This window comes from Athene noctua, chromosome 23, assembly GCF_965140245.1.
Source record: "Athene noctua chromosome 23, bAthNoc1.hap1.1, whole genome shotgun sequence".
In the NCBI taxonomy this organism is placed as follows: Eukaryota; Metazoa; Chordata; class Aves; order Strigiformes; family Strigidae; genus Athene; species Athene noctua.
Window position 1 is genome coordinate 7,967,101 of NC_134059.1, and position 13,214 is coordinate 7,980,314.

Here is a 13,214-nt window from a genome sequence, read left to right on the forward strand (position 1 = left end):
ACTGAGACGGAGCCTCTCCTGGCCGTTGCTGGGGGCTCTGGGAGCTTGGCTCTCCTCTCGTTTGGTTTTGTCTCGTGCAATTCCAGCATTTGCCAGTTGTGCGAGGGCAGGATCAGGCCCTGGGCTGTCTGTGCTCCGTGGGTCTCTGGAGATGCCAGGCAGAGCTGCCAGGCGCTTGGCGGGGGTTTGTCCAGTATCCTACAAACTGTGTCACGACGTGCTCCCTTCGCGTCAGCTACCGTTGGGTCAGTGACCCCCCCGTGTACTGCGTGGCCTCCTACAGTCCTCGCCTGCGGTAAGTAACTTTCCTTTTCACGGGTGAGTAAAATATTTTGTTTCTGTTTTCGCTTTCTCTGGCCAGCCCGAGCAAGAGGCTTTCTGCCTGGCAGCGGGGTGGGATGCTCCGGCGCTCCCCTTTGCAGACACCCTCTGTACCAGTGGGCTGGGAGGAGGAATGAAACATCTGTAGACGGAGAAAGTCCCAGCGTAAAGGAACTGCGGGCAACGTGTTCTCCGCTCCCCTGAGCAGAGAAGAGCCGTGCTCCCAGCTGCAAGCGGGACGTGCCCGTGGCTGTGCAGGGAGGGCCGCTTCCTTCTGTGTTTTGTGGAGAAATCAGCTTGTTTAGACTCCCCGTCTCATCTGGGCCCCCAGGCTGCTGCCATGGGAATGGTACAACCCCCCATCACCCCCTCCTGGGTTTCTCCTTGGCCAGAGGCTTTGTGCAGGTATGAGCTGCTGCTGGGTTGGATCCCACCCCAAGCTGGGACCGTCTCCCACGGTGTGGCCCAGCTTCTGAAAGACAGAATCACCTCTCCTGAGAGAAATAGATGCAGCAAACTGCTGGGTAGCAGCTCTCTGCCGTGAATAGGCTGGCTGTGTACTGGGGAGATGATTGCTTGGAAGACTAATTCAAATAGAGCTGCTCAACCAGCACCTGTGATTAAAGACGGGAGGTGCACAGGCTAATGTCTCAGCTCCTCTTTTAGCTCTGAGGGTCATTTCCTTGCCAACAGTCTCCTCTGGTAGTAAATGCCAGGCTGCTTCAGTTTTGGACAAGTAAATTCTTGCTCACAGAAAGCAAATAGTAAAACCCAGCCCATTATGTTGCCATTAGACTAAAAAAATGGGAAGTATGATAATCAGCAGTTCCCTGCCATACCTGAGCAGCGGGAAGCGTGATTTGTGCTCCCTTCCCCAGCGAGTTTCACAGCCTCCTATGATATTTATTTATAAAACACTTGAACCAGAAACCCATATCAGCCTCTGCCTTTCTCCCTGCTCTGCAGAATTGCAAAGAGCAGACAGCAGGCTGACACCAGGCTTGCTGGCACGCTCACAAGGCAGGGTGATGTTTGGGCAGCTGTGTCAGGAGCCTCCATCCTGTGTCCCTTTTGGAGAGAGCAGTGAAAGTTGCCCAGGAGGAAAGCCCAGGCTTGCCGGTACTTTTGATAAAGGCAGCCCTGTTCCTGCTGCAGTCTCCCTGCTCACAGGTGGGGACATCATCTTTAAGGCTCAAACACGGAAGGAGCTTTAGTGTTTGCAGCTACCAGTTGGGATTCAGCTTTTTCTGCTTTCAGGCACTTTAATGATACCGGCCAAACTGGGAGAGCTCAGCGGCAGCACTGCTGCCCCGGGTTTGTAGCTCACGGACACGCCAGCCCAGGCTTTTCCCCTCGGAAACCTGCTAGACCTTCTGTGGAGCACTGCCTTGGGAGCAGCCATCCCTGCCCAGCTTCCACACCGCCCAGCTCATCTGCCTAATGATAATTATCTGGCAGCTTCAGCCAACAGGCCTGGAAAAAAACCCAGGTCTGCGGCAGTCTGAGGAGGGATGGTGTGTCCTGGTGCTGTGGGCCTGCTCTGGGAACAGGCTCGCGGCCTCGCAGCTCCCCTGCCTCCCCCAGCTCGTCGGATGCTGGTGTGTGCTGAACGATCCTTCACGGTCGGATCCCTGCCAAGGACGCTGCACCCGCGGGAGCACCGGGGTGCTGGCGGTGCGCGGTGCGGTGCACGCTCAGTGACCCCTGCACCCACGTTATCAGCCGAAGGAGTCGCTGTCAGGCATGTGGGTATGCACTGCTGGCGACATAATGAAGTCATTATTCCTAACGATACGCTGCAATCTCATCCGGAAAGAAAATATTATGTTTGTACTTCAAAAGCTCATGTGGAGCTCTCTGTAATGAGCATTTTTTTCCTGATCCTTCCATGATTATATTTTAAAAAAAAGAAACTATTACTGTCAGTTTGGAGAGGACCAGTTCCTTTTTTGTGCAGTTTAAGTTCAGACAATCAGGACACAATCACTGTGCAGTCAGCACCTTTACTTTTAACAGCCAGAGCAATAATAATGTGTTATTAACTTGTACAGTGTCAAATATACTTTCATTTAAACGTGCTGCTGATGTGTGTTACGGAGCTGACTTCTGCTCTCTAGTCCTGTGATTCTATCGGCCAGGAATCTGAGCTCATTATGCAATTGCAAATTGCTTCTGGATTTCATTAAATCAGCAAATGGGCATTAGCTAGATATTTTACATCAGCTGAACTTGTGATAATTTATCCAATTGGGCAATTGTTATTTTGGAATAAAAAAAGTCCGGAGGGATTACGAATCATTTTCGTTTGTCTGCGTAAGTATCGGTGCAACCCCTGCAACTCAGCTGCAAAGCCAGGCAAGGCATTGCAATCGTACTGCAGGTGCTGAGCACAGCAGTGTTCTCCCTTCAGTCCTCCACTGCCACCCCACACCAGGAAAAGGGGAGCAAAAATGCTGGTATAACTTAACAATGTCAATGGATTTAGATTGGAGAGTTCAAAAAACACATTCTTGTAGAAACTCATGTTTTATATAAATAGAAGGGTTGTGATAAATTACTTTTTTTTTTTTTTTTTTAAATAAAACTGCAGTGTTAAGCGCCACTTGGGCTGTGTCAGGATATAACAGGTTCTATCCTGGATGTGACAGGCTGTAGGGGCTCAATTTTTTTTTTGCCTTATAACCCTGTGGTGGTGTTGAGGTGCTGTGAAGTAGAAATCGCTTGTTAGGGGATGTGGGCAGCTTCTGCCCACTTCAGGCAGGTGTCAGTGATGACATCAGTCACACTGTAGATGTCCCTGAAATAACAGGATTTATTATAAATTGGAAAACGCACCCAGGGAGAGCCAAGGTGTGGACGGAGGGTTTTACCACCCTGTTGACAGACTGAATTTGCTGCCGAGCAATCCTGCTGAAGGGGAAGGGCTGCGTGTGGGGCTGGGGGAAATACAGACCCAGACTTGTTCCTGTTGAATGCGGTAGGAGAAGTCCCTGTGATTGCAGCTGAACTTGGACCCCCTTTCTCCTCGTCTAATCGTTTCATAATCAGGTTCACATTCATCCAGATCAAATTTCATGGACTTGCAAAGTCTGACTCAGCAATAAATGTTATCAGCTTCCATTCAAACCTGCAGAAAACTGAAAAAAAAAGTCAACCTTCCCAGAACAGACATTAAATAGGTGCTTTGTCTTGCTGAGTCAGGCCCTGAGTGTGCCCGGACCCTTATTGTTTTGGAACTTAGAAGATGGTCCACAAGCCATGAAATAGATAAGTGTTTGATTCATTGGGTACAATAAAATTCTTCAGCCAGTAGTGCTGAGTGGGAGAAGCTGCAGCTACATTGCTATTTGAGGCAAAGTTTATTAAACCTTTAATTTTAAAGGAAACATTGGGAGAAGCCTTGCAGAAGGCTTTATCTGGGTCTCCCTGTGCAGTTTCTGTCCATGAGAATGATTATTAACTGACTTTACCGTTTTTAAAACAGAAGTTACTGCTGATATTTTGTCTCTGCAAGTTTTCTAGATACAGCCTCATGCAGAGGCTCAGCACAGAGCTAGTAACTTCCTAAATTCACAGATTTCACGATAGTGTTTGTATTCAGAGGAAACAAGTTGCTCAACCACCGGCGTTAAGCATCCTTGAAGGCAGATGCTGCCACCACACCGACTGTCCTGCTGCGAGGAGAGAGCGAGCCCTGCTGCTGAGGTGGCAAGGCTGAGTCCTGTGGAGAGAGAAAATGTGGAAATCCCTCTGCTGAGATTACCCTGCCTCCAGCCATACAAACTCAGAAAGTGATTCACCTGCTCGCTCCCAGCACGGTGGTCCCTGGGGAAGGAGATGCCTCGCTAGGACCTGAGCCATAAAAAACTGGGGTTTACAGATCTGTATCAGCAGCCGTGAGTTGTACCTGGAAGCCAAATTCTCTGCACTGTGTATTTTTAATGCACGCACAAAGAGTGTCAGCAGAACTAGAGCAGTTTTCTCTCAAAGTGGAGGATGAGTGTGGGGACTCTGAGCCGTATTCCCCTCCTGGCCACTGACTTGCTGGGATTTCAGATAAGTCATTTAATCTCTTCTAGTTTCCTCATCTGTAAAACCAGACGAGTACTATTTAGCAGTTTTGTTCGAGTTCTGGATGAAAGGCAACACGAACGCAAAGCTGTTACTGTTTTCTCCTCAGACTTCAACAAATCTCCAGCTCGCGTCCCTGAAGTTTTGCAGGTGAAGAGAGCAGAGTGTTGGGGAGGGCACCCAGTGAGCACCCCCGGGGAGCGCGGCTGCAGCCCCGGCCCTGTCCCCGGTTACCGAAGGAGGTGACGCTGCGTGTGAGGTGTCCCTCCGTGTGGTTTTGGCAGCGCTGATGCGATGGAGAGCTCAGCGTTCCAGTCACGGAAGCAATTACAGCTCTTCGTGGGGCACCGATGCATTTTTACCCAGAAAAAAAAAAAAATAATTAAAAAAATCACTGAAACTAACTGTTGACGTTAGCTTTTCTTGAGTAAAGGTTTCAGAGCTGAGTTATGGTTTGCTAGCGCTGAGGGAGCGATCTAACAAGTGAGAGACCCCGCAGCGACTCCGGGGAACTTCTGCGCCGGCCCTCGGTGCGTGGCGGCTGCCACTCGCTGACCCCGAGGGACACGGAAACAGCATCGGGGCTGACAGGAGTTGTTTCCTTTCCGCGTTTCACCCGTTTCTCCCTGATTACAGATACAGTTTACTCCCATGTTCCAATTCTTTACGCTTTTTTAAAATAAAGAAATTCGCGCTATTCTCGAGCGCCGTGTTTCAGGAAACACTGAAGTTGGGGGGGTGGCGGCGGGGAGCAGCGGCAGCCCCTGGGGTCGCGACCCCCCGCGCCAGCCCCCCCCGGGGCAGGGCCGGCTCTCGGCGCCGTGACCCGCCGGGCCCGCCGGCTCGGCGGGGGGAGCAGCCGGTGCCCGGGCGGGTCCCCGCGGCCGCGCAGCCGCTCGGGGAGGCCGAGGCCCAGCGGCCGCCATGGCCCCTGCGGCGGAGCCGGGAGTCCCCTGGCCGTGACCTTCGCCCGGGGCGGGACACACACACACACACACAGACAGACACACGGACGGGCCCCGGGGGAGGCCGAGGGCGGCCCCGGCACCTGCCCCGCCGCCGCCGCCGCCCGGAACTTTCCGCGGCCTCCCCGGCCGCGTCCCCTCCCGCCGCCCCGCGCCCCCGCCCGCCCCGCTGGCTCCTCCCCAGGCCGCGGCCGGTGAGGGCGGAGCGGACGCGGCGCCGCGGCCGCGCACAGCAGCCGAGCCCGGAGCCGAGCGGCGGCGGGAGGCGGCCCCGGGAGGCGGCGGGTGAGCGGGGCGGCGGGGCCGGCGCCGGGAGCCCCCGCTGGGGCCTGGCCGCGGCGAGGCCGCGGGGCCCTGTCCCGGGTCGGGGCGGGCGGCGGGGCCCGGGCGAGGCGGTGACAGCGGGGACGGGCTGAGCGCTCCCTCCCCGGGGCGGGGGGGGGCAGGCGGCTGCTCCCCAGCCGCGGCGGGAGGCGGGCGGCCGCGCTGGGCCCCGGCCGGGGCGGTGCGGGGGTTCCCGGGCCGCCCGGGGGTGGGGGGGCGCCGGCCGGACCATCCATCTTGTGCGCCCGGGCCGGGCCGGGCCGGGCCGGGCAGCGGGGCGGGGGGGGCCGGCCCTGGGCGCGGGGCAGGTGTCACCGCGCCTCGGAGGTAACCGGGACTCTCTCGGTGTTGGCGGAGGCAGGTGTGCGCCGGGCGTCGCGGCCTCGAGGGGAGCGCGTGTCGGCTCGCTGCCCCCGCGATGTAAAGGGGCGAGGAGGGGTCTGGCGCTGCCCCGAAGGCGGCTGGAGGTAACGGGGAGCGAGGCCGGGGGGCGCGGGGGGCCAGGGCCAGCCATCGCCGGGACCCCGGCCACCGGCGGCCGGAGGTTTTGGGGCTGGTTCGGGCGGAAGGCTCGGCGGGAGCTGTTGGGGGAGCCTGAGCGGGGCCGCCCGGGGACAGGTGGTCTCGGACCGCTGCAGCTCTGAGATGGCTTCTGCTCCCTCCAGCCTCTGCAAAGAAAGAGCTTAAAGAGAGAATGTGCTCTGTGTAGGGAAACTTTTGCGTTCAGACACTTCTCGTTACCGGGTGTCTCTGCCTGCGGTGTTTGAGGCGCAGGACGGATGGTTTGGGTGCCGGGATTTCCGCGGAGCTTTCGCAGCGGGTTGGGGTTTGGCCGTGCCGGGTCAATGCTGACCGACACAGGGCCGGAGTCGGCTCTTGGGTTTTGCTTTGCTCGCAGCTTGGAAAGAGCTGCAAACAGGAAGGGCAAACCATGAAAAACTCTGTTGGTTTTGTTTGTTTTGGTTTGTTTTTTTTTACTTTCAGTACCTTAACAAGGGAGATAATATTTCTGGAAATAGTCGTTTGACTTGAAAACGCCTCTCTGCCTTTGGAGTATTATATCGGCACTCTGTAATTCTGCTGCTTTTGTAATTCTGTCTGAGTAGTAGTACTGCTCCACGTAAAAACAGACACCAGATTATTTGAAGAGTTAAACTGAGGAAACCGGCTGTTCAGCTGAGAGCGGCTGTCTGCCTGAAATGTTTCACTGTTGTGATTTTTGTCGTTGCTTTTTCTTACTGAAATGGTATGTCATTAGCTCTCACCAGTGCTAGTGGATCCCTCAGATTCTGAAATGGTTTTAATGTGGGAATTCGTGAGGCTTTTAGGCAGTAACGGGTGAGGCTATGGAGAAATAAAGTAGGGTGTTAGCAGTCAAAGGTCGGTGCCTTTAATGAGAATTTATCCAAAATGAGGCAACTTAAAGGGCAGTTTTAGATGGAGCACCGTTGCCTTTGTGCTATCTGCAGCTTTTTTAATTTATAGAAGCGGTGTACTTCACCATGTCCCAAGTACGAAGTGCTGGGTGATTATTCTGACATCACACCATGTTGCTATAGTGACTTCATTACGCCGGGAATGCCATGCTCACATCCTGTTGCTATGGCAAAGATCAGTGTAATAAATAAAAACATTTAATGTTCTGTTCGTCATTGTGGCAGAAAACGTGCCATCGATTTATTGATGTGATTGCCTGAAGACTGACAACATACTCCCAACAAAAGTTCTTGATGCCAAGTTAGGCAGCGGGAAATTGTCACTTGCATCTCTCAGCAGATCGTCCCTTCCTTCCCTCTGTTGTGCTGGGTAGCAGAAGTTGTGAAATCGTAGTTTTGGAAATGAGCAGGAGAATATGTATGTCGTTCTTCAAGGTGGAGTCGACAGGAAGTGCTGTGCTCACATACGCTGCTGCTAAAAATAATCTGTTTTCATGCACAGTGTTTTCTACGCACCGGGAGGAGTGTTTGTGTTCTGTCAGGCTAAGACCATCCCCAGAAAAGTGAGTTAGACTTCTTAAAAACAGATAATTCTTACAGCCTTTTTACGCTTGGGAGAGTATGTCCGGAAGGGCGTAGGTGATCTGAAGGGACCAGGCATGGTGCAGAGGCAGCCTTGGTGCCGTTGCAGGCTCAGCCGGCGCTGGCAGACCCAAGAGTTGTAATTCTGAAGACTCCAGGGAAGCCGAGAGTGGTGTCTGTCATCACGTGTCTCGGCTCTGGCGTGGCTGTTTTTAGGGTAAGTAGCTTTGCTGAAGGTTCTGAGAGGACTGCGTGCCAAGTGGACTAAATTACCAGCACAGTGTAATTCCAGCGACACGTTAATGCTTTAATTTGGAGACTAATGTTTACGCAGTTTATCAAAACGGTTTATATTTGAAACCATAAGCTGCAAATATACAGACCTGGACTATTTGTGATACATTTCATGGCTGCTCATCCAGTCAGAGGACTGTTCTTAAAAAACTGAAATGTACTTAGATAGCAGTTAGCGTAACATGTGGACCTACTCTAACATAAAAGTTTTAATTGTATATTGAATCACAGTCTTAGGCATAAACAACTCTAAACATTTGTTTGTACTCTATATTGCAGTGTTTTCCCTTGAGCCCTGCGCATGCACAGTGTGCTCGGTGGCACTTTGAACTTGTACTTGGTATTTAGAGAACAGATTGCTTCTGTGCAACTTTACAGAGACGTAAGGAAAAAAAGATCTTAAAGAGGAATCCTAATATTCTGAGAACAGGAGCATGTTATCTGTTTATACTGGAGAAGAGGAAGTGAATCTTTTGAACATACATAGAGTTCAAATCTATATTCTTTGTATTTGAAATTTTTTTTTACTTGCAGCTCTTTTGAAATTCAGAATTCCCCTGGGTCTGATGTTACTTTCAACCTTGCTGACACCAGTTTGGCAAAACGCTGCTGGGCTCGGTCAGCTCAGTCTGGCTGTGGGTCCTGATCTAAACTTTTTTTAGAATGATATGATTGACTTCCTATTTTATCACTTTTGATTTCCGGTAAGACAGATTGATGTTAAACATCAAGCACATCTGGCAGCTTTGTCTGTTTAATTCTGCAGAAGCAGATTCAAGAGAGACCTAACTTATAAAACTTCAAGTCCTGGGGTTGTGCTTGGATTTTTTTTTTTTTTGGTCTTGATTTGAGGTGGGTTTCGTGTTTTTTTTTTAAGGGGAGATAGTGGGGATGGCGGTTAGAGTACAGCCTCAATTCATTTTGTGCTGAGCTCTGAAGTAGTTACTGATGTGCTTTTACTCTCGTCTTTAATAGGCGACAGAAAATTAACCAGAATTTTAATGAAAGCGTCTTCTGAAAGGGGTGCTCGTAAATCCCAGGGTCAGATTTTTACTTGGGCATTTCTTTCACACTTTGCAAAAGCTTCTCCTCTGGGAAACGTGACACCTAATGGCTGAGATGAGTAAGGATATTAGAAGGTTGGAAAGTAGAGTTAATCTTGCTGAGCTATCTTGTTTGATCAGGCTGTCTTGTTCAGATGCTAAAACTTGTGTGAGGTGGTTTTTTTGCTGCAGTACTGAAGTCTGGGGCAGCCAGGATTTGAAATTATTTGGGTTCCTAGATTGCACTCTGGGTGTAAATTGATGTCCTGACAAGTTCACCCCTCCGACAGTTTTCTCCTTGGATGATATCCTAGCATCATAAGTATGGAGAGGATAAAGGAGGACCTTGCTTTTTGTTCATAAAGCACAGGCTGGAACAAGACTGTGGCTGTATAGCTGATGGCTGTTATTCACCAGATTAAAAAACCAATACTTGCCACTGTTAGTGTTGCAGATATAATCCAGTTCAGTATATTTCAGTTAATGGAAATGGTTAAATAGAGCATAAAGTTGGGAAGATGAATTTCTTTCAATCCTACATATAGAAGTGATAGATTGCATTAGTCAGTCCAAGAAGAGAGGCACAGTTTTCATGGGTAAAACGTTTCCCAGAATGGTTGACTTTTTTCTTTTTTTTTTGAAGCTCTACGGTTAGCAGTAGTAGTTGGTTATTCATCCTCTGCAGTTGTACAGTAAGATTAGAGCTCTTGGACAAGTCATAGATTTAACTCCTGTGCTTTCCTGTTGTTGAATTTTTATTGTTGAGCATTCAGGAACACTTGGAAGCAAGATCCAAGTAGGAGTCTAACTGATCCGGTTTAGTCTCTACAACACTAATATTAGAATTAAAAAAAAAAAAAAAACAACCCAAAAAAAAAGTCTGTGTTGGTTAAATGAAGAACTGTTGAAATTATATACCAGAAGAGAAAGGATTAAAGTGTGAAGATCTACTTTCATGAATAGCTTCTGAGTAAGAAGGATATAAAAAAAATATTATCTAATATAAAGTATCTGTGGGCACCCTTTTTACATAAATATGTTGAAACGGAAATAACCTTTGGTTAGCCTGCCTATGGACTTGTAGATCACACATTGAAAAATATAATCTAGTCATAAGACATTAATTCTGTATTTCAGTGTTGCTTTTAGCTTTCTTCCCCAAAAGTCCTACACCACCTAGGAAAGTTATTGCAGGAATGGTAATGTATTTAAATATTCACTGATAGTCCAAACCAAGCGTAGTTTAGATTTGTGCTGAGACGAGTCTGTGTTCCAAGTGACTCGGGTGAGGTTGTCCTGCCCTGGCCTGCCCTGATGACCGGTTCTGCTCCGAGGTGTCCCCCACTCTTGTTTTACTGCCTGGATTTGTGTCCCTGCCCGTGGGCATCCGGGAGGTCCCAGCTGCCTGAGGACAGAGCAGCCTCTGTAGGCACTCGGCATCTCGGGGGCTGGGTCACTCAGGGACCAGGAAACAAATAAAGGTTTGAACTCCGTAGCGTGATGTTGTATGAACAGGGTGTGAAGCTTGGCCAGATGTTCCTCCCCATTCTCTGGAAAACAATCCCATGTCGTAAGTAATACAGATTCCTCGGGTGCATCTAGTTTTTTCCTTTCAGAATAGAATAGAATATTTCAGTTGGAAGGGATCTGCAACAATCATCTAGGCCAACTTTCTCCTTAAGATTTCTTGATTGATATATAAGCAAGGTCTCCAGAATTCACAGTAACTATTGATTTATAAAATAAACAAGATTTTAGAGTAAAAGCTTTTTTACCTAGCCATACCCTTGAGTTTTTTGTAAATACAAATTACACGCTTTTTCAGGTTGCTGTTTAGCTAGCGGACCTGGCATTCAGCACATTTGTTCCAAATAATGTAAGATTTTTAGGAGAAACCTGGTTATAGTATATTAAAAATGTTGTGGTGTTTCATGGAGTGTCACCCAGATTGAAAGCAACTACAAGGTGAGATGGCTTTAATGTAAACTCTGAGACTCCCGCTGAGCGTGCTTTGAGTTGACCTGCTTTCGCTCAGGTGTCAGCATGCCATGGAACGGCATCCTCCGAGGTCCGAGTGGGTTTGCTGTGGGTGACAGTCCTGAGAGGCAGAGTAACTCACTCAGGTTTCTGTAGACAGTGTCTCCCATGTGCGAAGAAAAGATTTTTCAAATTCTGTGTGGTATGAAGTATAAAGCAGATGTTTCATGACTGTTAAGATCAGTGTTAGAAGCAAAGGAAACTGAGAATGTTTGACGAAAGCTGGTCGTGGATGAGCAAAGCGGGTTCTGAAACCCTGTGGTGTGAGTTCGGTTTTGCCTCAGCATCCACGGCTGTGTCACCGAGGGACGGACGTGCCGATCTCCCGGAGCCTGCCGTGGCACGGGAAGGGCAGCGCTGCCCGCTGGGGGGGCAGGAGGCAGGGTGACCAGCGGCAGCGAGGGAAGCGGCCGTTAAAGCAAGGCCCGGCCGTTCCCGTGCGAGCGGCGAAGCGCTGGAACAGGCCGCCCGGGGCCTCTGGAGGCTCTGCCTCCGGACGTACACAGAGCTTGGCTGGGCAAGGTCTGGAGCGAGCTGCTCTGACTCTGGGGCAGGAGCTTGGAGCAGGGACCTTTGGGGATGCACTGCAGCCCGAATTACCCTCGGGGTCACTGTGTACGTGGCAGGGCTGCCTTACCCGGTAGAGCGGGTGAGATGCGGTGAGAGCTCCGGCCACCAGCGCTTCAGGCTGTGGTTCCATGGTCACTAAATGCAGTCACACACCCCAGTGTCCCCCTTACTCCGATACTTGCCCTCTCAGAGGTTGAGGTAATTGAGGGAGCTTAGCTAGCTGACAGCTGAGCTAGTCCCAAAAATATATATGTCGTTTTCAGCCAGATCACTTCTTGTTCTGACTCATTGTGTGGTTGTGCAAGTACCGCTGCTGGTAGAGGGAAGGAGTCTTGAGGAGAACATGAAACTGCAGTTCCTGACTACGTCTGACTTAGGGCAGTGTCCTTCTGTCAGTCTTTGCTGGGACTGTAGCCGAGGTAGCGTGGTGGTGATCTGCTTCGCCTGTCACAGCTGGAAGGGACATTACCTGCGGCTTATTCTGGGTGCTGGAGAAATAGATGGAAGTTTGCTCTCTGTCCTCAGTGGTAGCGGACTGGTATTTGCAAGGAACAGCCTGCGTTTATGGGAGCTGGTATCCAGCTGCCTTTCTGTTGCGGGGTCTTTGCTGCTTGTCCTTCAGTTGGCTTTGCTTGTTGTGTTGGTGACTGTTAGGGACGTCATCTGTGAGTTGGTTTTACGCATCTGCTGGCCGGCTGAGACCATTCGGAGCCAAATGGGTCATTGTTAGAAGCTTCCTGTTCCTTCCCGTGATAATGATAATTTTGTTAATTAATGCCTATTTTCTGAGCTCCCATCTGAAGAAAGGGGAGCATGGGGGGCTGTATAGACCCTAGTGAAGCAGAGCACTGGGCAGGTCACAACGTGTACCCGCTCACCTCTTGGTGTCTGGTACTTCCACAGAAGCGTTTCATTCTGGCGCTAGACCTGCTGATGCCATTTCGTGTGCAGGTTTGGTATGAAACAAGTTTTGATCTCCAGAGCTCAGAACAGGACAGAAACTGGTTACTGAGAGATCTCTTCTCCCCTTGCAAATACTGCAGTAATTAAGGTTGTCTAAAGTAGTCCATTTAATGATATTAAAATGAGAGGCTGTGGGAAGATGGGTGGCGTTCAAGGAGGAGGCGCTGAGTGTTACATTCCTAATCAGAAATGGTGTGTTTAAACTCAAATTGCATTCATCTGCTGTGGGAAGATCCTTCGAGGTGTGTGTGGGAAGAAATGGGACAGCAGAAACCTTCCCTAATTTCGATCACCAATCATTTGGGGGTTTATACCTCTTATATTCGCAGACTGCACTCACAGCACTGTAGTAGCTGGTACATCTAGTTGAAGGTGAGATTTAAAGCTGTGTTGCTTCTGTTTCTCCCGTGGTAGGAGTCCACAGGGCACGACAGAGGGCTGATTTCTCACCGTGTCAGCTGGCTGGAGCAGGTTGGGTAGCTCTGTGCGGATCTGAATGCGGCCACATGAAGACGATGTTTTGATGTGTGTTACCGCTCGGTGCTGCGAGTGGTCCAGCAGGTCTTGGGTGCTGGGAAATACCGGCTGTACCTGAACAGGCACTTCTC

The 13,214-nt window shown here is 50.3% G+C and overlaps 1 protein-coding gene across 7 annotated transcripts in view; it reads left to right on the plus strand.

The window, feature by feature from the left end:
- The first annotated feature begins 5,535 nt into the window (after positions 1 to 5,535).
- The window catches only part of RAP1A (RAP1A, member of RAS oncogene family), a 41,928-nt gene continuing 34,249 nt past the window's right edge, over positions 5,536 to 13,214 (plus strand). Inside the window, exon 1 of one of the 7 annotated variants that reach the window (XM_074925791.1) lies at positions 5,536 to 5,642. The gene's annotated coding sequence lies outside the window, so the exon portion shown is untranslated. Of the gene's footprint in view, positions 5,643 to 6,002; positions 6,149 to 7,778; positions 7,917 to 13,214 lie in introns of those variants that run through there. The other 6 variants (XM_074925795.1, XM_074925794.1, XM_074925798.1 and 3 more) reach the window with 6 other exon arrangements.